Consider the following 25509-nt stretch of genomic DNA (forward strand, 5'->3'; position numbering starts at 1 on the left):
TTATATCCTAGGAAACTAAAACCCAATCGAGGTTGAATTTATTGTTTTGCCAACATTGAGCCAATGAGACAATCCGATGTTAGGGATATAAAAATGCAGACATTTTGAAAATTGGAGAGGCAGCAACTACCATCGAGCGAGACCCAAGAAATTAGGAAACCCTTTCTATCAAAGGTACCTTTTCATATGAAACATATTCGCAGTAAAAAGGGAGATCTTCAGCTGGAAGAGGAACAACATCGAAGACAACAACCACTGTGTGGTTTTGAAACTAAGTTGATGTAATTTTAATAAGTGTTTTATTGGAACAGTATATTGTTATAGAGTTGGAGGCAGGTAATAAGATGTTAAGAGAAAGGGGGGCTTAGAGTTGTGAATAGTTGTTGCTTAATGTTCACTTTTAGAGTTAAAGAATACATTGATATTATTTTCTTTAAATAGTGAAATTTGGAAGTTCTCTGTCCCTCAAGTTTTAACAGATTACGAGGTGAGGTGAGTTTTTCTGGGTGTTTGGTTTAATTAACAGAAGAGGTCACCTCCATGTCATAACAGTCTGGGAGACTCAAGTCCAAGGTTTGAACAGGTTTAGACAGATCCAATCCTAGATTTGGACAGATTTGAACAGATTTGGGGAACCAAAGGTACCAACAGAATTAAACACTTGCTGATTAGTGTCCTAGATCTTTACATAAAATGTAACTGAGAGAATTTGTTTAATTTGTGGTTGGTTAAATTAAAAGTGAGAGAAATGGCTCTTACAATTGCTAAAAAGCTTCTGGAGCTTGAAGATGCTTCACAACTTTGCCAAGAAAGTTTAGAAAGACAGAAAAAAGGCATACTTTTAGAATTAGTGAACAGGTTAGAGGTGGGTTTAATTACGGACAAAAGGAAAACTGAAATTGTAATGGAGTTGGTGAAGCATTGAGGTGTATCAGAGAAACAGAGAAGTGCAGTAGAGTTTGAAAAACTGAAATTGCAATTGAGGCAAATGGGATTAGAAGATAAAGAAAGGGAAAGAAGTGACAAGAGCGAAGAAAGAGAGAGAGAGAGAGAGGAAAAAGAAAAAGAGAGAGAAGAAAGAGAGAGAGACAGGGAAAGAGAATTTGAACTTCAGAAATTATGAAAGGGTCAGGAAAGTCAAGTTAACAGGATGGAGATGAAGAGAGAAGGTAGTGATAGATACAAATATGTTAAAACATTGTCAAATGTTGATGAGAAAAATGTTAAAGCCTTTATTATGTCTATTGAAAAGTTGGCTAGGCAGATGGAGTGGTCAGAGAATTTGTAGGTAGTGCCAGTTCAGAGAAAACTAGTCACAGAGCTAATGAGATATTTGTAGTGCTGTCAGATGAGGGGTCAAGAGGTTATGCATCAAACAAGATATTTTAAGCACTTATGAATTGGTACCAGGATCGTATAGTCAGTGGTTTAGAAACATAAAGAAGGAACCAGGTTAGACTTATGTTAAATTAAAGTAATTTTGATAGATAGATGGTGGGCCTTAAAAAATAGATAAGACCTATGAGGCTCTAAGAGAGATTATACTGCTGGAGGAGTTTAAAAACTCACTTCCAGAAATGATAAGAATTCATGTGGATGAATAGAAAGTTCAAGAAGTGAGAAGAGTAACAGAGATGGCAGGTGAATGCCTAATGCAAAATTTAGCTTCTGGCAAGAATTTCATCTTGGGAGAAGGGAGATCCTACACTATGAAACAAAGATTAGAGCACACAGATAATAATCTAGCACAACTGAAAAAAAAAGTTCAAGAGGGTGGAAAGGAGATGAAAGGCCTCAGCTGTTCCCACTGTGGTAAAGTAAGACACATAAAGTCTCAGTGCTGGTCTTAAAGAAGGGCACTATGGGAAAAGATGTGGTAAAAGAAGCTAAGCCAGTGGCAAATTAGTGAAGGTAGTAAAGGAGACCCCAAGAAAAGACAATGAGCTGCAAAATCAAAAATCACACAACACCAGGTTATAGTCCAACAGGTTTAATTGGCAGGACTAGCTTTTAGAGCACTGCTCCTTCATCAGGTGGTTGTGGAGTATCCTGGCGTTGTGTGATTTTTAACTTTGTACACCCCAGTCCAATACCAACACCTCCAAAACAATGCAGGAGAGAGCACAGCTTCATTTGACATTCCAACCTGTTCTTACACAGGGGAACATTAAATTTCTGTCCATCTATTCCACAAATGACCACTTTCTTGGGTAACATGTCAGAAAGAGTACAAATATGTTCATCTCTTAGTATTAGAGACTGATTAGATTCCATATCTCTCAGAATTATAACTGCTTTCCCTTCTCCCCCTGTTCTTTCTGAGTAAATTTTACTCACAGTGGCAAAGTCTTTACAGAGATCATGCACTAACTCCATACCCAGCCCCTGCCTAGGTTAGTGAACCATCTGTCTCAGGAGCAAAGAACCCAATTGAAAAGTTTGTTGCAGCAGTATGAGGACATATACAGGAAAAAGATGGGGATGACTAATACTATTGTGCATGAGGTGGAAGTAGGGAATGCTGTTCTGATAAAACAATGTGCCTACAGGCTTAATCCTCTCAAAGCCACACAGGTCCAGAAGGAATTGGATACAACGTTCAATGAAGATATCAATAAAACAAGTCAGAGTGAGTGGAGTTTGCTGATCATGTTAGTTCCTAAACCTGATGGAACTCAGCGATTTTGTGTGGATTATCGGAAGCTCAACGCCATAACAAAACCAGATTCATAACCTATATCGAGATTGGAGGACTGTGCAGAGAAAGTTGGACAAGGCACTTACATCACCAAGTTGGACTTACTGCGTGGTTATTGGCAGGTACCTTTATCAGAAAAAGTGAAAGAAATTACTGCTTTTGTAACCCCAAATGGGCTATATCGGTTTAAAGTGATGCCCTTTGGAATGAAGAACACAGCCGCCACATTCCAAAGACTCATGGACAGAGTTGTGGCTGGATTAACAAATTGTGCAGTCTATCTGGATGATGTAATCTCTAGTGATTCCTAGAAAGATCACATGGTACAGTTGGCAGAGCTCTTTGAATGATTACGAGAAGCAAAACTGGTGACAAACTTCAAGAAAACTAAGGCTAAGGCAGAAGTGATGTTCTTGGGACATAACATCGGTCAAGGAACATTAAGATGAAGGCCATCAAGGAATTCGCACAACCATCCTCAAAGAAAGAGATGTTTTGATTTTTGGGACTAAGCAGATTCTACTGGAAGTTTCTTCCAAATTTTAGCAGCGCAGTGACACTGCTAACAGATTTATTAAAGAAGAACACAAAATTTTGGTTGACAGAACAATGCCATGAGGCATTTGAGAAATTAAAAGCAGTATTAACCAAGGCACCAGTTTTAGTCACACCAAACTTTTTGAAACCATTCAAAGTTCCAATCGATGCTCACGCTATAGAAGTTGGAACTGTACTGATGCAGGAAGATGATGATGGAACTGAATGGCCAATTGGTTACTTTTCAAAGAAATGCAACACTCACCAGAGAAAATGCTCTACCATCGAAAAATAATTATTGCGTTTGGTACTCGCTTTACAACATGTTAATGTTTCTGTGACAAACAATGTGTTGGAGATAATTGTGCACACAGACCATAATCCTCTTACATCTTTGGAAAGATTTAAAGACAAAAATATGAGACTATTTCATTGGAGTTTTATATTTCAGACTTTTAATTTACAAATTTTACATGTTGCGGGTTGTAAAAATGTTTTAGCAGATGTGTTATTTCGAATTTAAAGGGAAAAGTATAGATAAGATTGGACAGATGCCAATGTTTTATATGTGTGTGTGTGCAGAAAATAATATTAACTTAGATTTACGATCTATGCATTTCATTGTAATGAGATTACAAATGAGGGGAATAATTGAAGCTGTCGTTTCATTATAAATGTTCATTTTTTTCTTAAGGGGGCAGTTGTTATGAAGTTGAAGGCCTGCGCTGTACCTTTAAGAGAGGATGAATGTTGTTCTGAACTAAGAGCTTAAGAGCACTTATGCATTTGACTAAGTGGAAGTCTGATAATGGACTGGAAAAGTGACAATATGTAAAATTTGTCTGTGAATGGATTCCTGAATTGGTTGCTGTTTTGACAACAATTTAAATTTCTCCAATCAGTTTAATTTATGCCCCAGGATACTAAAACCCAAATTAGTTTAAAATTATTGTTTTGCCAACATCAATCCAATGAGACAATCCGATGTTGGGGATATAAAAAATGCAAGCATTTGAAAATTGAAGACAGAGTAACTGCCATTGAAAGAGTAATTGCCACTGAAACACTCTCTATCAAAGTTACCTTTCCGTATGGAACATATTTGCGGTAAAAAGGAACAAGAGGACCGAGGGAGATCTTCAACTGGAAGAAGAACGCCACTGAAGTTGACAGCTGCTGTGTGGTTTTGAAATTAATTTGATGTAATTTTAATAAGTGTGTTATTGGAACAGTATATTGTTATAGAGTTGGAGGCAGGTAATAAGCAGTTAAGAGAAAGGAGGTGCTTAGAGTTGTGAATAGTTGTTGTTTAATGTTCACTTTTAGAGTTAAAGAATAAATTGATATTATTTTCTTTAATAGAGGATTTTGGGAGTTCTCTGTCACTCTATACTTTAATAGATTATGATGCGAGGTGAGATTTTATGGGCGTTTTGTTTAATTAACAGAAGGATTCACCACTGTGTCATAACAGATATTTTGGTCAATTACTGCAATGGGTTTGTAAATGGTGTACAGACTGCCAGGATCAACTAGAGTCATAGAGTCATAGAGATGTACAGCATGAAAACAGACCCTTCGGTCCAACCCGTCCATGCTGACCAGATAACCCAACCCAATCTAGTCCCACCTGCCAGCACCTGGCCCATATCCTTCTAAACCCTTCCGATTCATATACCCATCCAAATGCCTTTTAAATGTTGCAATTGTACCAGCCTCCACCACTTCCTCTGGCAGCTCATTCCATACATGTACCACCCTCTGCGTGAAAAAGTTGCCCCATAGGTCTTTTTTATATCTTTCCCCACTTACCCTAAACCTATGCCCTCTAGTTCTGCACTCCGCCCACCCCAGGGAAAAGACTTGGTCAATTTACCCTATCCATGCCCCTCATAATTTTGTATACCTTGTCGTGGAGAAAATGTAGAGAATCACCAGGAGACACAGAGAGTTCTTCAAGAAGTAGATCTTTTATTTGCAAACAAAAAACCGTGACACTGAGAAAGTAGACTCTCGAATGTCCACAAATCTCAGGGTCCGTGTTTTTTTATTTTTTTTTATCATGTTTCTGTCAGCTTATCAGCATGCCCAACTATATTAATCAAAGTATCTCACTCTAACTATACAATAAAGCAGTGATGTTAGTTCCCATTATGTCTTTAGCTATACATTCTATTTAATGTTATTCTAATGTTATAGTTAGATATTTAGTGTCAACTTTTGCAACAATGGTCTTTCACTCCAGACCTTACTTAATACTTTCCTAATGTCTTGATTAGATATTTATTATCACCTCTGCTAAGTGATCTTCCATTCCAGACTAACTGGTCATGATTAGATATTTCGCTATTCCATCTATTACAATAGTTTCCTGTCTCAAGATGACTCTACTAACTACTAATTAGATATTTAATGCCATGTCCCAAATATTTATTGTCCAAATCTTGTCATAATGATACTTAACAGGGAGACTAACTTTACTAATAGTGTTATCTCATCTTGCCATAGTGACCCTTCAGCCTCAACCTTATTTTGCTAGGTGGTGTAAGAGCATTCCACTATTCTTATTCCATCCTGCATTCCACAGGCCCCTTGCAACAAGTCACCAGTGGTCTTCCTGCTTTAACCCTTCCCTTGCTTTCATGCTCTTTATTTTCCATAACCTCTATAAGGTCACCCCTCAGCATCTGACGCTCCAGTGAAAACAGCCTAATGATGAAGATAGTGAGATTTTAATCTATATTCATAAAATAATGATTTTACATTTTGCAGTGTGACCATAATAAATGTGAGAAAGGTATAATTTGGTTATACAGTAATTACGTGTCCCCTGTTGCAACACAGGGAATGTTCCAGTCTGTTTGGACAGAGCACATCCAAACAAGGTGTATTGGACAATGACCACATAAGCTGCTTTTCAGTGATGAAGGATTAATTGCTAGCTCAATGCCTGGGGGAACACATTTGTTCTTCTCAAATTAGTGTCCGAGATACTCTCACTTCCATTTTCAGGTCTAAAAACTGAGGCAGACTAGTACATTCTTTGCCAGATGTTGCATTTTTGTTTTAAAACTGTCTTCTTCCCTCTGAGAAAGTTTGTTAAATCCAAGTATAGTTCAACTAAGGTACAAGCTTAGCATAACACCTCTGCTTATCATTTCTAACAATCTTGGAAATGAATATCAGTGACATTCTTGACATTTACTTTTCTGATGGGTCTTATTAATTTTGACTCACCTGAAATCTTTCTTCAAAAGATCCTAAGCACATGTTCTTTCTTTAGTTTGTGGTGTGAACAAAAGGGACAGAGATTATCATGCCTTTCAGGTTAATTTCAAATGTTCAAATACTATTCCTCTCAGAATGCTAATAATTTGCAACAATCAAATACAGATCAGGCAGTTGACATAATTCACACCTGTCAGTTTTAAATCTGATTGGTTTAAAGAGCACATTATCTCTAGATATAGTAAATGATTTTTCTTGTGGATTTTAAAAGATGAGATGGTTAAGACGAAGTGCATAATGACACTTTGAATGACTTTTGAAGCAAACCTTTTCAGTAAAAGCTGAACTAATTTTCTGGCTGAATAAATCAGGAGATCCGGCGAAAATGAGGAGCAGGATAAATAAGAGGCAAATGTGCGGTAAGTGAGTTAGGGGTTGAGGATCAAGTTACCTGTTTGATGACAGGAAAGTTTCAGGTAATTCCAAGAATTATAGACATTTCATCGACTCCATAAAGCAGGCCATTTGACCCATTAAATCTACACCGACTCTGAAGAACATCCTTCCCAGACCCACTCCATCCCCTTCATTTCCCATGAATAATCCACCTACTCTACACATCTCTGGAATCTGTGGACAATTTAGAATGGCCAATAGCTTGCATGTTTTTGAACTTGTTTCCCAAGTTCCCAAGAGCAGAAGAAACCCACACAGACACCGGGAGAATGTGGAAACTCCACACAAACAGTCACTGAAAGGTGGAATTGAACCTCGGTCAGTGGCACTGTGAGGCAGCAGTGCTAATCACTGAACTGCAGTTCTGTCCTTTTCGATATGCAAGCCCTGATCAAGATAACTAGGTATTAACTAGGGCCAGCCATTAAAATGGATAAGACCAATTAAGCACTTTGGAAACATTGTGTCTCTTGCAACACAGCAAATTAAGGGAGGCTGGGGCAGTGAGGGAGTATTAGTTATAGATTATGATGAAGTAATGTGTTAGACGACCTGTCTCTAGACATTATTAATGATTAGTTGTCTATGTTTCTGTGCTCTGGATCCAATCCAAAACACTTTAGTAAGGAAGTCAAAAGCACATACACAGGGTTATGGATTGTGGAGGTACTGGAAAAGCTAAAGTAAGTAACAGAAAATGCTGAAAACACCCAGCAGTTCAGGTAGTTCTTGTGGAGAGACAATTTAATGCTTCAGGCTGTGACCCTGATGATAAAGTGAGATTGTTTTCCTTAGAGCATAGCAGTTAAGGGAAGTTTTACAGAGATGTTCAAAATGATGAAGAATTTTGACAGAATATTTAAAGAGCGACCATTTCCACTGGCAGTCTGATTGATAACTGAATGAGCACTGATTTACGGTAATCAGCAAAAAGAACCAGAGGGACAAAGAGGAGAATTTATTTGATGGACATTGATGTGGAATGTGTAAAAGGGAGATTGAGGCAGGTTCCTTGCAAGCTTTCAAAAGATATTTGTAAAGGAAATATATTGTGGGGCCAGGGGGAAAAAAACACAGGGAGTAGGGTAAGTACAAAAGTCTGACAGGAATGTAGAGATGTATTCAAACCTGATCCACCAGAATCATATTAAATGGCAGAGCAGGCTCCAGGTTCCATAGAGGAGCCAATTGCTTCTCCCAAATCGCAAGATCTCTTTTGCCCAGGGCTAGCATGTGCACAATGTTCAAATGGTTTCTGTCTGCGCTGTCTGTTAGATGTTGCTGATACAGACATGGCTGTGCTAACAGAGGGGACAGTGACTCATGTTCTGTAACCTCAGCATACAAATACACAGTCTGAGGGAGAGAAGTAAAGATCTGGGCACAATGACACTACACTGTCAGTAATATTTGATTTTCTGACTGAGTTTTACTGAGATTACAGCCTCCTTCCAAATGTACTTAGAGATTGAGCAGACAGCAATCCTTTAGGAAAGAAAAGAAGCCCCATTGAACAATTATGACAATTCGGAATGTTGGTGGTATTTGAGACAAAGTTTAATCCTGAGCTTTTTAAAGAGGCTATCCTGTTATAACCTACATTCCCATTTATGGAATTGCAGATGCAAAATATTTGTTCACAAATATGCCTACAATTGTGCTCATTTATAGCATGAAATTACACTGATTCAGAAACATTAGTTTGCCATGAAATCTGAATTTCTGTGAAATATGGTGTCTCAAAGCAGGTCCCTTTTTTAAAAAAGCTGTTCCTTTTCTTAAGGATCCTTGATTTTTATTTTCAGAGGGGTCATAAAACTCCCCCCAGTTCTGATTAGACTGGCTTGATACAGAGATTAAAGAGTACTGAGAGGCCTTTTTGTTTATATACAAACAGATGAGACGTCAGGCCAAAGTGGTCATGTTTTAGAAGTGACCTATATAATAAAAGGGGAGTGGTCAGCTCTCTAGCTGAGCAGTTCAGTCCAGAACTAGTTAGGTGTTCAGCTGTGTGGAAACAGGCTCTCTCTCTCTCTCTACTCACTCTCCCCTTCTAACTTCAAACTGTACGCACCTGTTCCATTTTTAAAAACATATTTGAGGGAGTTTGCACTGTTGTGTATGTACGGAATAGCATAATTAAGTGTAGTTTGGATTGAGTTCTGTAGGCATTCTTTATTCTGTTCTTTGTGTTTCATTGTATAATTTTGTGAATAGTTTTTTGTCTCTTTTAAAACCTGGTAGTCAACCTCGCTAACTTACTCCAGGTAATTTTCACTGCACACTTACCGAAACAATTTACAAAGTTATGGTCTGCGTTGACTGCTCAAAAATGTTTTGAAAGATCTGGCCTAGTCCATAACAATGGTGAATGATATATTAAAATATCCAGTTGAGTCAGAAAAACACTCCCTTTATTTTCTGCCTTCACTGTAAAAAATCATAATTTATCCTTATTTGTCAAAATCAAAATTTGCGCTGAAACACTGAGCTTAGAAGTGGAAAGCTAAAGCAAAAATGGAATTTGTAGGTGAAACTCAGCAGATCTGACAGCATTTGTGGGGAGAAGCAGAATTAATGTTTACAGTCAAATAACTCTTCTTCAGGAGAGGGAAGCTCAGTTTCACAGCCGACCGATCTCAGGTTGTTAGATTACGATTAGAGACTGAGCTTGTTTCTGTGTGTTAACTCTGTCTATCTCAGGAAATGCGTGCAGTGTGACAGCACAGGGGATGTGACAAGGTTCCTGGAGTTAGGAATCAATGAAATGTAACACATCAGCAATTGAACACTCCGTGGCCCCAGGATGCTTCAGGACAGTAGAACCTCCTTTGCACAGCTTTATTTTATATACAATCTCCAAACATCAGTGTGGTGAGCCTGTATTTCCTATCCATCGCCATTCAGGAGTCAATTATTTTTTTCAAAAATTAATTCTTAGATTGTGCGAGTCAGTAACTAGTCAGCATTTATCACCCCTAACTGCCCTTGAGAACCACTGCAGTCCATGTGCTGTAGGTTGACCCACAAATGCCCTCAGGGAAGGAATTCCAGGATTTTCACCCAGTGACAGCGACGGAACAGCAATCTATTTCCAAGTCAGGATGGTGAGTGGCTTAGAGGGGATTGAGCAGTTGGTGATGTTTCCAAGTATCTGCTGCCCTTGTCTTTTCAGATAGAAGTGATTGTGGGTTTGGAAGGTGCTGTCTGAGGATCTTTGGGGAGTTTCTGCAGCACATATTCTATATAAGAAACACTGCTGCTGCTGAGTGTTGGTGATGGAGTGTGGATGATTATGAATGGGGCGTTGATTAAGTGAACTACTTTGCAGTGGATGGTGTCAAGCCTCTCAAGTACTGTTGGAGCTGCACCCACCAGGATGTGAATTACTCACTGCAGTATTCCTAGCCTATGACCTGCTTTCATAACCACTATGTTTATATGGTGAGTTCAGTTGTGTTTCTGGTCAATGGCAACCCCACTGATAATGATAGTAAGGAATTTAGTGATGGTAATACCATTGAATGTCAAGGGGTGATGGTGGGATTGTTTCTTATTTAAGATTATCACTGCTTGGCATTTGTGTGGCACTACTTTGTCTGTGATTTGGATATTCCAATAATACAATCTCCTTCTGCAACACAAAATACATGTGTCCTGTGAGAATGTAGCAAAAGTTTTAACTCTTGTGATAGTGAATTAACAAGTGAGGAGAGATTGTGTTGATTAAGTTTATATTTCCTGGAATATAGAATATTGAGGGAACACCTGATTGAAACTTACAGAATTTGTAAGGGGTTAGCCAGGGAGCATGTTGTTTCCCGATGACTGAGAAATCTAGAATACACTTTTTTTAATCAGAAAAGGATAGTCATTTCATTCTGAGCTGAGGAGAAATTTCTTCAAACATGGGTTTGTGAATCTTTGGGATTTTTTGTATAGATAGCTATCGATGATCATGCATTCAGCACATTCAGGAGGGAGTCAAAAATCACACAACACTAGGTTATAGTCCAACAGGTTTAATTGGAAGCACTAGCTTTCAGAGCGCCACTCCATCATCAGGTGGTTGTGGAGGACACTATTGTCAGACAGAGAATTTATAGCAAAAGTTTGCAGTGCGATGTAACTGAAATTATATATTGAATAATACATTAATTGTTTGTTGAGGCTTTCATCTGTTAGAATACTATGATAGTTTCACTTCTTTCATGTGTAAATCACAAAACCTTTTTTTAAAAAGGTTGCATTCTCCGGTTAACTGTAACAATGGGTGTTAGCTAGACAATATGTTGAAGGTGTTAGCCCCCTGTGTTCTCTGTCTTTGTCATAATGTTTAGACTGATTGTAAACTAAAAAGTGAGATAACAGAGTTTTACATTAATTCATGCAGTTTTTGAGCAAAGTACAATGTAACTCTGCAAGTCCAAATTCACCCCACAAACGTATATGTATATGTATATATGTGTGCATGTGTGTGTGTGTCTGTGTGCGTGTCTGTCTGGGTTGGGGTGGTTGTGAGTGAGAGAGAGAGTGTATATGTGTGTTTATGTGAGTGTAGAGTGGTCTAAGTCTCTGAGAGGATGCATGTGCGAGTGTGGGAGTGTGTGTGTCTGTAAGGGTGTGTGTGAGTGTCTGTGTGCATGTCTGTGTACATGTGTGTCTGTGTGTATGTCTGTATGTGTGTGAAGAGGAGTACCTGTGTGTACGTAGGAGTGGCTGTGCGTGTGTATAGTGTAATAGTAGCCACCTGTAGTGTGACATGAACCCAAGGTCCCGGTTGAGGCCCTCCCAATAGGTACCGAACTTAGCTATCAGCCTCTGCTCGGCCACTTTTCGCTGCTGCCTGCACCGAAGTCCACCTTGGAGGATGGTCACCCGAAGGTCCGAGGTCGAATGTCCTGGACCACTGAAGTATTCCCCAACTGGGAGGCGCCCATTCTTCCATTGCCGTAGCCTTTGCTCGGTTTCCCCAATGTACCATACCTCAAGGCATCCTTGCCTGCAACGTATAAGATAGACAATGTGGGCTGAGTCACATGAGTACCTGCCACGTACATGGTGGGAAGTTTCGCCAAGTGTAATGGTGATATCCATGTCCAAACTACGATGCATCTTGCAGCGCTTACCATGACAGAGTTGTATGGAGTTGTCCTGAAAGCCGTGCAGCTTGCTACAAACAATGATCTGTTTGAGGTTTGGCTGTTGTTTAAAGGCGAGCAGTGGAGGTGTGGGGAAGGTCTTGGCGAGGTGCTCATCCTCATTGATAATGTGTTGCAGGTCATGAAGAACATGGTGTAGATTTTCAGCTCCTGGGAAGTACTGAACAATGAAGGGTACCCTGTCGGTTGCAGCACGTGTCTGTCTCCTGAGGAGGTCAGCTTTTTACAATATATATTAATGATATAGAAGATGGTATTAACAGTAACATTAGTAAATTTGCTGATGATACAAAGCTGGGTGGCAGGGTGAAATGTGAGGAAGATGTTAGGAGATTACAGGGTGATCTGGACAGGTTAGGTGAGTGGACAGATACATGGCAGATACAGTTTAATGTGGATAAATGTATGGTTATCCACTTTAGTGGCAAGAACAGGAAGGAATATTACTACCTAAATGGAGTCAAGTTAGGTAAAGGGCAGTACAAAAAGATCTGGGTGTTCTTGTTTACCAGTTAATGAAGGCAAGCATGCAGGTACAGCAGGTAGTGAAGAAAGCTAATAGCATGCTGGCCTTCATAACAACAAGAGGGATTGAGTATAGAAGCAAAGAGGTTCTTCTGCAGCTGTACAGGGCCCTGGTGAGACTGCACCTGGAATATTGTGTGCAATTCTGGTCTCCAAATTTGAGGAAAGACATTCTGACTATTGAGGGAGTGCAGCGTATGTTCACGAGGTCAATTCCTGGAATGGCGGGACTATCTTATGTTGAAAGATTGGAGCGACTGGGCTTGTATATCCTTGAGTTTAGAAGACTGAGAGGGGATCTGATTGAGACGTATAAGATTATTAAAGGATTGGACACTCTGGAGGCAGGAAGCATGTTGATTCCAGAGGACACAGCTTAAAAATAAGGGGTAGGCCATTTAGGACAGAAATGAGGAGAAACTTCTTCACCCAGAGAGTGGTGGGTGTGTGGAATGCTCTGCCCCAGAAGGCAGTGGAGGTCCAGTCTCTGAACTCGTTTAAGAAAGAGTTGGATAGAGCTCTCAAAGATAGTGGAATCAAGGGTTATGGAGATAAGGCAGGAGCAGGATACTGATTGAGGATGATCAGCCATGATCATAGTGAATGGTGGTGCAGGCTCAAAGGGCAGACTGGCCTACTCCTGCTCCTATTATCTATTGTCATTACAGTTCCTTGCTATGGCACGTTGGAACTGGCGGTCGATAAGTTGAGCATTGTACCCCGTACTTATGAGGGCATCCCTGAGTACTTCCAGGTGCCCGTCACTTTCCTCCTCATCTGAACAGATCTAGTGTACACGTAGGGCTTGTCCATAGGGGATGGCTGGTTTAATATGTCTTGGGTGGAAGCTGGAGTACTCTCTACTATCTGTCTCATTCTTGAACACATGCATCTCCTTCAAGGATGGACACCTCAGCATCACACTTTACCGCAAACCCACAGACAACCTCACAATGCTACACTTCTCCAGCTTCAGAGTGTGGACATGGACATTACACGTGGGGCACTTCCCACCATGTACGTGGCAGGTACTCATGTGACTCAGCCCATGTTGTCTATCTTATACATTGCAGGCAATGATGCCTTGAGGCATGGTACATTGGGGAAACCGAGCAAAGGCTACGGTAATGGATGAATGGGCACCGCACAACAATCAACAGACAGGAGTGTTCCCTCCTTCTGTGGTCCAGGACATTTGACCTCGGACCTTCGGGTGACCATCCTCCAAGGCGGACTTCGGGACAGGCAGCAACGAAAGTGGCCGAGCAGAGGCTGATAGCTAAGTTCGGTACCCATAGGGAGGGCCTCAACCAGGACCTTGTGTTCACGTCACATTACAGGTGAACACTATTGCACTATACACACACACACAGACACTCCTACATACACACACAGGCACTCCTACACACACACATACACACATACACGCAGACAGACATGCACTCAGACACGCACGCAGACACTCACACACACCCTTACAGGCACACACACTCCCACACTCACACATGCATCCTCTCAGAGACTTAGACCACTCTACACTCACGCATACACATATACACTCTCTCTCACAGACACTCACAAACCCCCACCCCAGGCACACACACACACTCTTACAGACACACACACACTCCCACACTCACACATGCACCTCCTCACATACTTAAGACACTCTACACTCACATACACACACATATACACTCTCTCTCTCTCACTCACAACCCCCCAACCCAGACAGACACACACACACGCACGCACACATATATACATATACATGTACGTTTGTGGGGTGAATTTGGACTTGCAGAGTTACATTGTACTTTGCTCAAAAACTGCATGAATTAATGTAAAACTCTGTTATCTCACTTTTTAGTTTACAATCAGTCTAAACATTATGACAAAGACAGAGAACACAGGGGGCTAATACCTTCAACATATTGTCTAGCTAACACTCATTGTTACAGTTAACCGGAGAATGCAACATTTTAAAAAAAAGGTTTTGTGATTTACACATGAAAGAAGTGAAACTATCATAGTATTCTAACAGATGAAAGCCTCAACAAACAATTAATGTATTATTCAATGTATAATTTCAGTTACATCACACTGTAAACGTTTGCTATATATTCTGTGCCTTACAATTGTGTCCTCCGCAACCACCTGATGGAGTAGCGCTCCGAAAGCTAGTGCTTCCAATTAAACCTGTTGAACTCTAACCTGGTGTTGTGTGATTTTTAATTTTGTGTACCCCAGTCCAACACCTGCATCTCCAAATCATTCAGGAGAGAGGTGGCTAAATTTTTATGTACAAAGGAAGTTATAGACAAAGGTATGAGAACGACTAGAGCAGAGTATTGGTGAAGGCAACCATACTTTTGCTAAATATTGGGGCAGGTTCAATGGGTAAAATGGCCTCTACTGCTCTGAATACCTATGGTTACACAATATTTAGATTGGTTTCAACGTACTCTCCCATTATTGTTTAATAGAATATTCCAATAAATATCCAGTATCCACAAATAAATTACATATATCTAACACATATTAGATTACTTACAGTGTGGAAACAGGCCCTTCGGCCCAACAAGTCCACACCGAAGCGCAACCTACCCAGACCCATTCCCCCTACATTTATCCCTTCACCTAACACTACAGGCAATTTAGCATGGCCAATTCACCTCACCTGCACATTTTTAGACTGTGGGAGGAAACCCACGCAGGCACGGGGAGAATGTGCAAACTCCACACAGTCAGTCGCCTGAGATGGGAATTGAACCCGGGTCTCTGGGGCTGTGAGGCAGCAGTGCTAACCACTCTGCCACTGTGCTGCCCACTATGCCACTGTGCCACCCACTATGCCACCGTGCCGCCCACTATGACTTGGAGCTGATGGTATATTGTGCATCTATTGTCTTATCATTTTAGGTGATATAGGTACATGTTTGAGATTTTTAACAATTCTTTAATGGGATATAGGACTCTCTGACAAAAGACCAGCATTTATTCTCATTTTAAGTTGAGAGTTTTGATCGGATCTTTTGACAGTGTAGGTAAGAAGCACATGTAGTGAGATCAGATCATGATAACAGAATCTCTTCCATGAAAAGGGTACAATGAGCTAGATCTGTCCTTACAACAACCAACAGTACTTGTTCTGAGTTGAGAGTGTGCTGCCGGAAAAGCGCAGCTGGTCAGGCAGCAACCGAGGAAGAGACGAATGGACATTTCGGGCATAAGCCCTTCATCAGGAATTTGACTCTGATCTCCAGCATCTGCAGTCCCTATGCTTGTTATGATAACCATTACTGAGCTTTATATTCCAGATTTACTGATTTAAATTCCCTGAACTGCCATGGTGAGACTGGAACCTGTGTACCCTGAGCTTTATTTCTAGGTTTCTAGATTAGTATTCTAGTGACTTCACCACACAACAACCATTTTTCCCCAACGGTGCTGGGGAAGAAGCTTTGGCCAATTGTTGCAATGGGTTTGTAAATAGTGCACACACTGCCAGCATCCACTGGTGACAGAGGAAGTGCGATTTTAGTGTATATTCATAAAATAACCGAATTTAAGTGTTGAAAGATATCTGTGAAAGATATAATTTGTTTAAGATGTAGTTTAAGTGACACCTGTTGCAACTTGGTAAATGTTACACTCTATTTGGACATGATTCGGAGATGCCGGTGTTGGACTGGGGTGTATTCTAACAGATGAAAGGCTTAACAGACAATCAATTCTTCAATGTATAATTTCAGTTACATCACACTACAATCTTTGCTATAAATTCTGTGTTACGATCGAGCCCTCCACAATCACCTGATGAAGGAGCATCGCTCCAAAAGCTAGTGTGCTTCCAATTAAACCTGTTGGACTATAACCTGGTGTTGTGTGATTTTTAACTCTATTTGGACAGAGGACGTTTAGTCAAGGAGCTTTGGACAATGAGCAAATAAGCTGTTTTTCAGTGATGAAAGGTTAAATGCTAGCTAGAATACTTGGGGAAACACACTTGCTCTTCTCAGATGAGTGTCCTAGAATCTCTCACCTCCATTTTCAGCTGGACAAATTGAGGCAGGCTTGTACACCCATGGCCAAGCGTTACGGTTTTATTTTCCGAACGTTTTCCTCTGAGAAAGTTTGATGCACTTCAAATATAGTTCAACTTAGATAGAAGCTTAATATAACACCTCTGCTTATTACATTTAACACTCTTGCAAATGAATTTCAGTGCTTTCTTTACTTTTCGAATGGGTCTTATTATCTTCAGCTCATCAGAAATCTTTCTTCAAAAGATTCTAAGGGCATGTTCTTTCTTTAGCTCCTGAATGAACAGTAGGGTCAGAGATTTTCACACCTCTCAGGTTATATCCGATTGTGCTATTCCCTTCAGAATGCTAATATATTTACAACAATCAAGTGTAAATCAGATAATTAATGTAATTCACATCTCTAGGTTCTAAGCCTGTTTGGTTTAAAGAGCACATTAACTGTGGATGTAGATCGTAACGTTTCTCCTGGAAAATGAAGGGTGAGATGTTTGACAGGATTTGCAGAATGATACTTTGAATGTCTTTTGAAAAAAAAACTTTTCTCATTAAAACTTGAAGTAACTTTCTGGCTAACTGAACCAGGTGACCAGGTGATGAGTTGCAGATTCAAGGAAATTAAGAGCAAGATGCAAACGTTTGGGAAGTGACATTCCCGATGAAGGACTTTTGCCTGAAATGTCGGATTTCCTGCTCGTCGGATGCAGCCTGAACTGCTGTGCTTTTCCAGCACCACACTCTCGGCTCTAACCACCATCATCTGCAGTCCTCACTTTTGCCTAAGTGACAGAGGGTATGTGTATCAAGTTCCCAGTTTGATAACAGGGAAGTTTGAGGTAGTTCCAAGAATGATAGCCATTTGGCAGCTCATTGCACCTTTTCTCTACATCTGGATGGCACCATGTGTGGAATAAGGCAGGAGAAGAAATTATCTGTATTTATACATCAACCTGTACATTTGTATTTCCATATGATGCAGTAATTGTGGGTATGTTTGCTGAGTTAGGAAGTTGATTTGCAGATGTTTCATCCCCTGTCCAGGTAACATCCCCTGTGTTGTGGAGCCTCCTGTGAAGTGCTGCTGTACTGTGTCGGTTGGAATTTATTCGGTTTCTTTTCCGCTGCTTCCAGTTGTCGGTTTTGGTTGTTCATAACAACCGGAACAACCGAGCCAGCAACCAGAAGCAGTGGGACTGAATCAAATAAGTTCCAACTGACGTAGTACAGCAGGGCTTCACAGGAGGCTCCCGAACACGAGAGTTGTCACCTGGACAGGAGTGAAACATCTGCAAACCAACTTCCTAACTCGGCGAACATACCCACAACTACTGGCACCCAAGCTACGAATATTTAGACAAACCTTGAATTTCTATATCATCTCTCATGATTGTCAGACATCCAAAATGTTAACAACCAATCTTTCCTGAAGTTTTATTACAAGAAAACGCTCACCGCATTGTTACGCAGATGTGAATGTGGTAATGAAAGGGTTGTCTTTCGTTTCAATGATGTCCATTGGGTGACACAAATTAATCCGGGCTCTGAGGACTTTCCCACAGTTTTTGCTGTCATGGGATCAGTCCTGTTTGACACAGTATGATTATTAAGCCACTAAAATGAGGTTTGTCCTGCGTCCACACCTTCTCCCTCACCTCCATCCAAGGCCCCAAAGGATCCTTCCACATCTGACAGAAATTTTCCTGCACCTCCACACATGTCATCTACTGTGTCCGTTGCTCTTGAGGTGGTCTCTTCTACACTGGGGAGACAGGACACCAACCTGTGGAATGCTTCAGAGAACATCTCTGGGACACACTCACTGAACAACCCTGTGGCCGAACACTTCAACTCCACCTCCCACTCCACCAAGGACATGCAAGTCCTGGGCCTCCTCCACCGCCAAATCCTGCCAATCTGACACCTGGAGGAAAAACACATCACCTTCCACCTTGGGACCCTCCAACACGGGACCAATGTGGATTTCACCAGTTTTCTCATTTCCCCTCTCCCCAACCTTATCCCAGATCCAACTCTCCAACTTGGCATTGCCCTCTTGACCTGGCCATCTTCCTTCCTAACTATCCGCTCCACCCTCCTCTCTGACCTATCACCATCACCCCCATTTCACCTTCACCTACCTATCGCAATCCCAGCTACCTTCTTTCCCCGAACTTCTTTCAAGTCACAGTCCTGAGACAAGTTAATGTTTTGTCAGTATAAAAGAAGTGACATCTCAGCTCAGACAATACATTAAAAGTGTGAGGTTAGAGTCTGTCTGTATCCCGATCTTGAGTCAGACTGGTTCTGTTTTCAAAGTAGGCATTTATAAAATATCACATGGAGTGACTACTTTGAGACTGTGTGCTTTTTGAACAAAATATAATGTTTCTGCAAATACAAATCTGCAAATGCAAAATCACCCCATGGACTTGAAGGAAATTCTTGGATATACATATTAATCAATTGAAACCTGTATCCCCTTTCTGAGTGATTAAAGGCTTAATAGCAATCTAGGTTTGTTCAATATATTGCATCAGTCGTATGACATTTTGATATTTTATATAAATTCTGTGCTCTACAATCCTGCCCTACTAGCTACCTGATGAAGGAACAGCGTTCCGAAAGCTTGTACTTTCAAATAAATCTGTTGGACTATAACCTGGTGTTGTGTGGTTTTTATCTGATGAAGCTATTGCCTGAGTTACCATCTATAGTGTTCCACAGCCAGGATATAACCCGCACACTCAAACAGCACTATGAGCAACGCTACACCCCAAGGAGTTCAGCAGTTCAAGAAAGCAGGCGAAAGTGAGGACTGTAGATGCTGTAAACCAGAGTTTAGATTAGAGTGGTGCTGGAAAATCACAGCAGGTCAGGCAGCATCCGAGGAGCAGGAAAATCGGCGTTTCGGGCAAAAGCCCTTCATCAGAAAGTTCAAGAAAGCAGCTCATCACCAGGGCAATTGGGGATGGGCAGTAAATGCTGGCCTAGACAGCAGTATTCATATCCCATGAATAGATAAAGAGAAACAGCAAATGTATCTGCTTATCAGCCATTTCTCAAGTCAAGTCTCAAGATATCAGTGAGTTACTGAGAAGGAGATGGCACTGTAGGCTTCACAAAATCACTGAGCTGAAGAAACATTATTTCCCATTACTGCATTCCCTAATGTCTCGGGTTTAATTGGCTGTGTGCACAAATCTTACATACCATCTGCTGAGAATATGCATGTCTTCCAGTCTTGGGAAGAGATTTCATCCTGTTAATGCAATTCATGCCAGTAATACCATCACAGATGGGTATGACAATTTACGTTACAGCACCACGACACATTTATCCTTGCCAATTTCGGATAAAGCAACAGACCCTTGGGAGGAGGATTAGCCGGCACAACATCACGCATCAGATTTTAGGACCTGTGTTTTTTTTTTAATTACAGCTGTCATCCTTTTAGCAGGTGGTACTACCTAGAAATTAAAACTGTGGCTCAAAATTCAACCGCCAAATCTCTCGGATGACCATGAGAGAGATGTAACAGTTAGCAGTATAACACCAGGGCTCACACACTTGACAGTTCAGATATGCACTGTTGTAGTTTAGATTTCACAGGACGATGCTCAGAAAACAGCTCTGGAAAGTCCATGGAAATATTATTACTTGTTGCATTTCATTACAGGATTACAGCGCCACATCCAGACCGCAGCAGACTGCTGATAGTATCCTCCAAGTGAAAAAAAAGCACAGGTACAAGGTCAAATGTGAGGCACAGAACTAGTTGCCTGATAGCAGACACCATTATTAATCTTTATTGAGTTGTGTAGGGAAAACAAGCTGTCACCGGCCATTTCTATTGAGGATTGTAAAGAAGATGGATGGTGAATCCCAATTGTTTTACAATGTGACTTTTTATGAGTAGGCAAATGTTATCTGGGTAATGATAGATTTGGGATTGAAAGAAATGAATATTTAAAATCAAACTGCGCAGAAATTACCTAGGCAACTGCTCCTCGAAAGATTTATCACTTACGTTACAGTGTAATATGGGTTAATTACACACAAGTAGTGACAGAATTGGAAAGCAAGGCTCATATTTCGAGAGACGTGCTGGTGTAATAGTCGTATCACTGACTTTAAGCCAGAGAACCAGGCTCATAATCAGGATCCATGGGTTGAAATACCACCATGGCAGCTGGGAGAAATTTAATTCAATGAATAAGAGTCTGGAATTGAAATCTAGTGAAGTGGAGCAGGGATGGTTGTTGGACTGGGAACCACTGCGGGCGGTCAGCGGCTCGCGAGCTTGGTCAGACCACTTGTGGAAGGCACCTACGCTGATCGACTGTAATATAATATAATGATTATCTATAATTTGTTTATCTGACTGCAATCCTTTTAACGTTATTTGTTATTTTCTAATTTATACTTTGAATTACTGTAAGATAATGCGACTTGTTTTCTTTATTTTTGTATTGAAGATTTGTACCGAGGTACCTTGTACCTAAGATGGCACCGTGAAGGGTGACTTTGCACACTTTTCACTGTACTCCTCTACTGGTGTAGGTGAGTACACATAACAATAAACCTAATTCTAATTCTAATTACTTTTAGAACTGAAGTGTCAACTTTGTGAAGGCACAGAATAGGAATACCTCTGTGCTGAAATGTGCAAGCTGTAAACAATGGAGAAAACTAAATGATCCCATTACTAACAAATCAGAGTTTCTTGCACTGGTATTGCACATCAATTAAAAGCGTTAGATTCTGCAATAATGATGGGTGCACTCAAAGTCCTGGCAGTAATATGGAAGACGTGTGCTGTGGAGCAAGCCAGGCCCCTAACCAAGCTGTCCCAGTGCAGCTACAACACTGACAACTACCTGGTAATGTGGAAAATTGCTCAGGTATATCCTGCGTATGAAAAACCCAACCTGACCGATTACTTCAGTGTATCATCATCTATGCTGTGAAGCAGTACATCTCAGCAACAAGCAACTCACTCAGACTCAGTGTGTGCCCTGCCAGTTTCACTCAATATCTGATCACATTAAAGCCTTGTTGCATACATAAAAACTGAGTTCCAGGGGTAAGGGGAGAGTTGATGAACTTGGCATCAAAGCTGCATTTGACGCATATGACTTTAAGATTAGCAAAACTGAAATCGATAGGAATCACAGAGTCATGCCTAATTTGGAGGAAGCTAGGTGTGGATGGTAGAGGTCAGGCATCTCGGCTTGTTGGAGTTCTGGTTTGCAATCAGTAATTTGCAGATTTTAGATTGTTCAAATCGCCCCCAGATCCCTGGTTCTAGGCACTGGACTTGGTTAGGGATTATAAAATAAAGAAGGTGTCTCAGGGCAAAAAAACCTCTGTGTTTATTTAAATACAAAAAAGTAAGTATAATACAGGAAATCAAGATAAATGCAATAAGTAGTGAAATTGACACTGTCAATTATACAGAAGACAGAAATGAAATCCACTATTAAATTAAACACAGATTAAACATTATCAGAACTAAACAACAGTTTTAATTAGAGAAACTTTAATCTGGCTTCCTACCCTTGGGGTCCTAAGCACTCTCATCACTCACCTTCCTCTTTCCCTAGCTAGGTCAGAAAATTCAGGGTCTTGGAAGTTTAAGCTCACCATTAAGTAGACAGCAATTTTAAAGTACAGCTGGCTGTTCTCGCTTGCTGTACCTGGTGCCTGGATGAAGACTTCTGACGGTGTAAGCCTTTAGTCTGAGTTGAGTCAGCTGATGCAGCAGGATGCCTATTGGATGCACTGAATGAGTATTTGGTTTTCCTTACTTTCTAATGATCTTGTGGGTTGGGTTTTCACCTCAGGATATGTCTGAAACCTTGTGATGTTGGTTGGGTCAGAGGTTTTTGAAGTTGTTGGTTCTTAGGTCTGTTGGTCATGGTTAGTTGCCGTTGGTTTCCCTGGTTCAGAACAGGCCTGCGTCGGTAGCTCTTGAAATCGCTGTCAGGATCACCCTTCTAGAGATAGCCCCTGGAAGTAGTGTTGGAGTTTTTCTTCTGGGAATAGCTATTTGGAATGCCTCCTGGGGAACAGCTCCTTGGAATGCCTGCTAGGGACAGGGATCACTGCTAAGGAATAGCTGCCTCAAGTGAGAGTGGGGCCTGCAATTGTAGGCCTCTTATTAGGCATCGTGCTTGCCATTGTGTTTCTGGTGTTCCCTATGAGGTCAGTTGGCTTCCCAATAATTAAGAGCATGTGTGAATGTATTTTGATTGAAGATGAATGGTTGGTATCTGTGTAGGCCCCATACTCTCTGTGGTGGATAGCCTAATGTGTAAACATTAGTCTCAGTCTGGAATGATAGGTTTGGTTGATTATTCTGTTGGAGTGAAGATGTGCATTGAAATTCCAGGCTGAACAATAGTCCCAGACAGAAAACATACTGGCTCTGTGTGCATTCATTGCAGCCTGAGCTCAGGATTTTGTCTAGTGTTTTAGATGTTAGGAAAGTCCAGTGGCTTGTCCAGTATTTTAGATGATGTGGATTTTTGCTCAATCTTACAGGCTCCAGGCATCTCTGCGGGAGTTCCTCAGAGTTGTGTCCCATATCAAACCATCTTCAGCTGCTTCATCAGTGACCTTCTCTCCATCATAAGGTCAGAAATGGAAATGTTCACTGATTGACTGAATAATGTTTTGTACAACTTGTGATACCTTGGGTACCAATGCCATTCATGTCTAAACGCAGCAAGACAAGGACAATATCCAGACTCAGGCTGACAAGTGACCTTCACAACACGCAAGTGCCAAGCAAAGGCCAACTCCAACAAAGAAAAATCTAAACATCTTCCCTTGGTCTTCAATGGCATTACCATCAATGAATCAACTGTTCTCCCCATTGGCCTGGATGAGTGCAGTTCCAACAACACTCAAGAAATTCAACTCCATCCAGGACAAAGCAGCCCGCTTGATCAGCACCGCATCCACTCTTCCCACTACTGACATTCAGTTACAGCACTATGCACTATCTACAAGACAGTCTGCAACATTCACCAAAGGTCCTTCAACAACACCTTCCAAACCATGACCTCTACAATTTAAAAAGACAAGGGCTCATAACATCTGCAATTCCTCATTGTTGTGCCACTGATATATAGAGACATTAGATGGGGCACTGTGGCAAGGTGGGATATCGGTCTCCTGGAAAATTGTCAGACAAAAATTCCAGCTGTTATTTGCTTGTTAGGAGCAAGATCTGGTGGGTTTTCCTATTCAGTTCATCATGAAAACCAGCCTTCCTTCAATTGACTCTGTCTACACTTCCTGCTGAAAGCATCAAACATAATCAAAGACCCCTCCCTCCCCGGTTATACCCTCTTCCAATGGTCCAAAGATACAAAATGTAGAAAATAGATTCAAGAAAAGCTTCTTCCCTACTGTTATCACCCTTGTGGTTGGACATTTCATATATTAGGGTGCCAAGTCCCTCCTCCCTACCTTTTATCTTCTCCTGCTGAACACTCTCTGCTCATTCCTGAAGAAGGGCCTGTGCCCGAAACGTCAAATCTCCTGTTCCCTGGATGCTGCCTGACCTGCTGTGCTGTTCCAGCAATAAAGTTTCAACCTTTATCTTTGTCTGCACCTTCTCACCTGACAAAGGGGTACTACTCCAAAAGCTTGTGCTTTCAAATAAACCTGTTGGACTATAACCTGGTGGTGTGTGACTTCTTAGAAGAATAAATGAAAGAGTCCATCCCAAGGTGAGACTCAAGTCTTGTCAATTGGGTAAAGCTTAGGAACTCCCTCTCAAACGGCATTGTGGTTGTATCTGCAATCCATGGTCTGCAACAGTTCAAGAAAGGAATTCACCTTCTCAGGGGCTATTAGAGATGGACAATAAATAATGACCAGTGCTTGCATCTCATGGATGACTGATAAAACCAAATTTTAAATAATCTTACGATACTGAGCTGGAGATGAGAGGAATTTGGAAATGCCCTTCTCTGAAGGTGCACCTGGAACCCACAATTATCTGACTCAGATTTAAGTATTCTCCCAATTCAGCCAAATATTGACATCAGCCTTCAGTTTTTCTCTCTCCCCTTTCTCATTATGTCTGTCATTATTTAGCCCAATCCATCCACCTCCTACACCTATTTTGTTTGCCACTTCCTTTATGTTTGAATGGCACCTCAGTTTGTCTGCAAATAAATAGCTTTGTTTGGAACATGGCAACAAGAGTTGGGCATTTGACATACCCTCCTGTTTCTGGCTCCTTTATATATTTATTGATTCCTCCTAAATACATCAACACCATTCAAATCAACTATCCTACTTGCTAGTGTGTTCCACATTCTAAGCAGATGGAAATGACGCCTCTATTCTGATCAAGTTACAGAATTTAGAAGCTCTGTTGAGCTGGTCCATATCATATTTCCCAGAAATTGCAAGAGAGTAACATGGTTGGACTATAAATCAAGAGACAGTATCCAATCATCTATATTACCAGCTAAGCAGGTTAGGTTAAAATCAGACAATCCCAAATGCATACATAACATCAATCATTCTTCAGTGAAATGTAAACTTTTTTGAACTATGATTTGAAGATCAGAATAGTTTGTGAGAGTTAGTGCCTCATGCCAAGTCCATACAGTAGAAATATCAAAAAATGATTAATTCCTAAAGTGAAATTGGGTCATTGGAGGTGCAATTTATTTTATGGAGCAGTCTTTTCACGTTTTGCAACTGGAATAAGCACAAGGTTTCAATCATGTACAAAGTAATTGGTGGTTGCAACTCATTCCTACAGGTTGAAGGGGCTAATCCTTGACTTTTGATTGCACTTCATTTTCAGGTTTTTGAGAGGGGGAGGGAGGGA

General features: G+C 40.8%; 1 long non-coding RNA gene across 1 annotated transcript in view; it reads left to right on the forward strand.

The window, feature by feature from the left end:
- The window catches only part of LOC148148746 (uncharacterized), a 45065-nt gene extending 20819 nt beyond the window's left edge, over positions 1-24246 (forward strand). Inside the window, exons 2-3 of the long non-coding RNA XR_015758564.1 lie at positions 21128-21212; positions 23196-24246. This is a non-coding gene — a long non-coding RNA (uncharacterized LOC148148746). The remainder of the gene's footprint in view (positions 1-21127; positions 21213-23195) is intronic.
- The last annotated feature ends 1263 nt before the right edge of the window (positions 24247-25509 follow it).

This window comes from Chiloscyllium plagiosum, unplaced genomic scaffold (assembly GCF_037043375.1).
Source record: "Chiloscyllium plagiosum isolate Xiang-an unplaced genomic scaffold, Cpla_swu_hap1 HiC_scaffold_11, whole genome shotgun sequence".
NCBI classification, from domain to species: Eukaryota; Metazoa; Chordata; class Chondrichthyes; order Orectolobiformes; family Hemiscylliidae; genus Chiloscyllium; species Chiloscyllium plagiosum.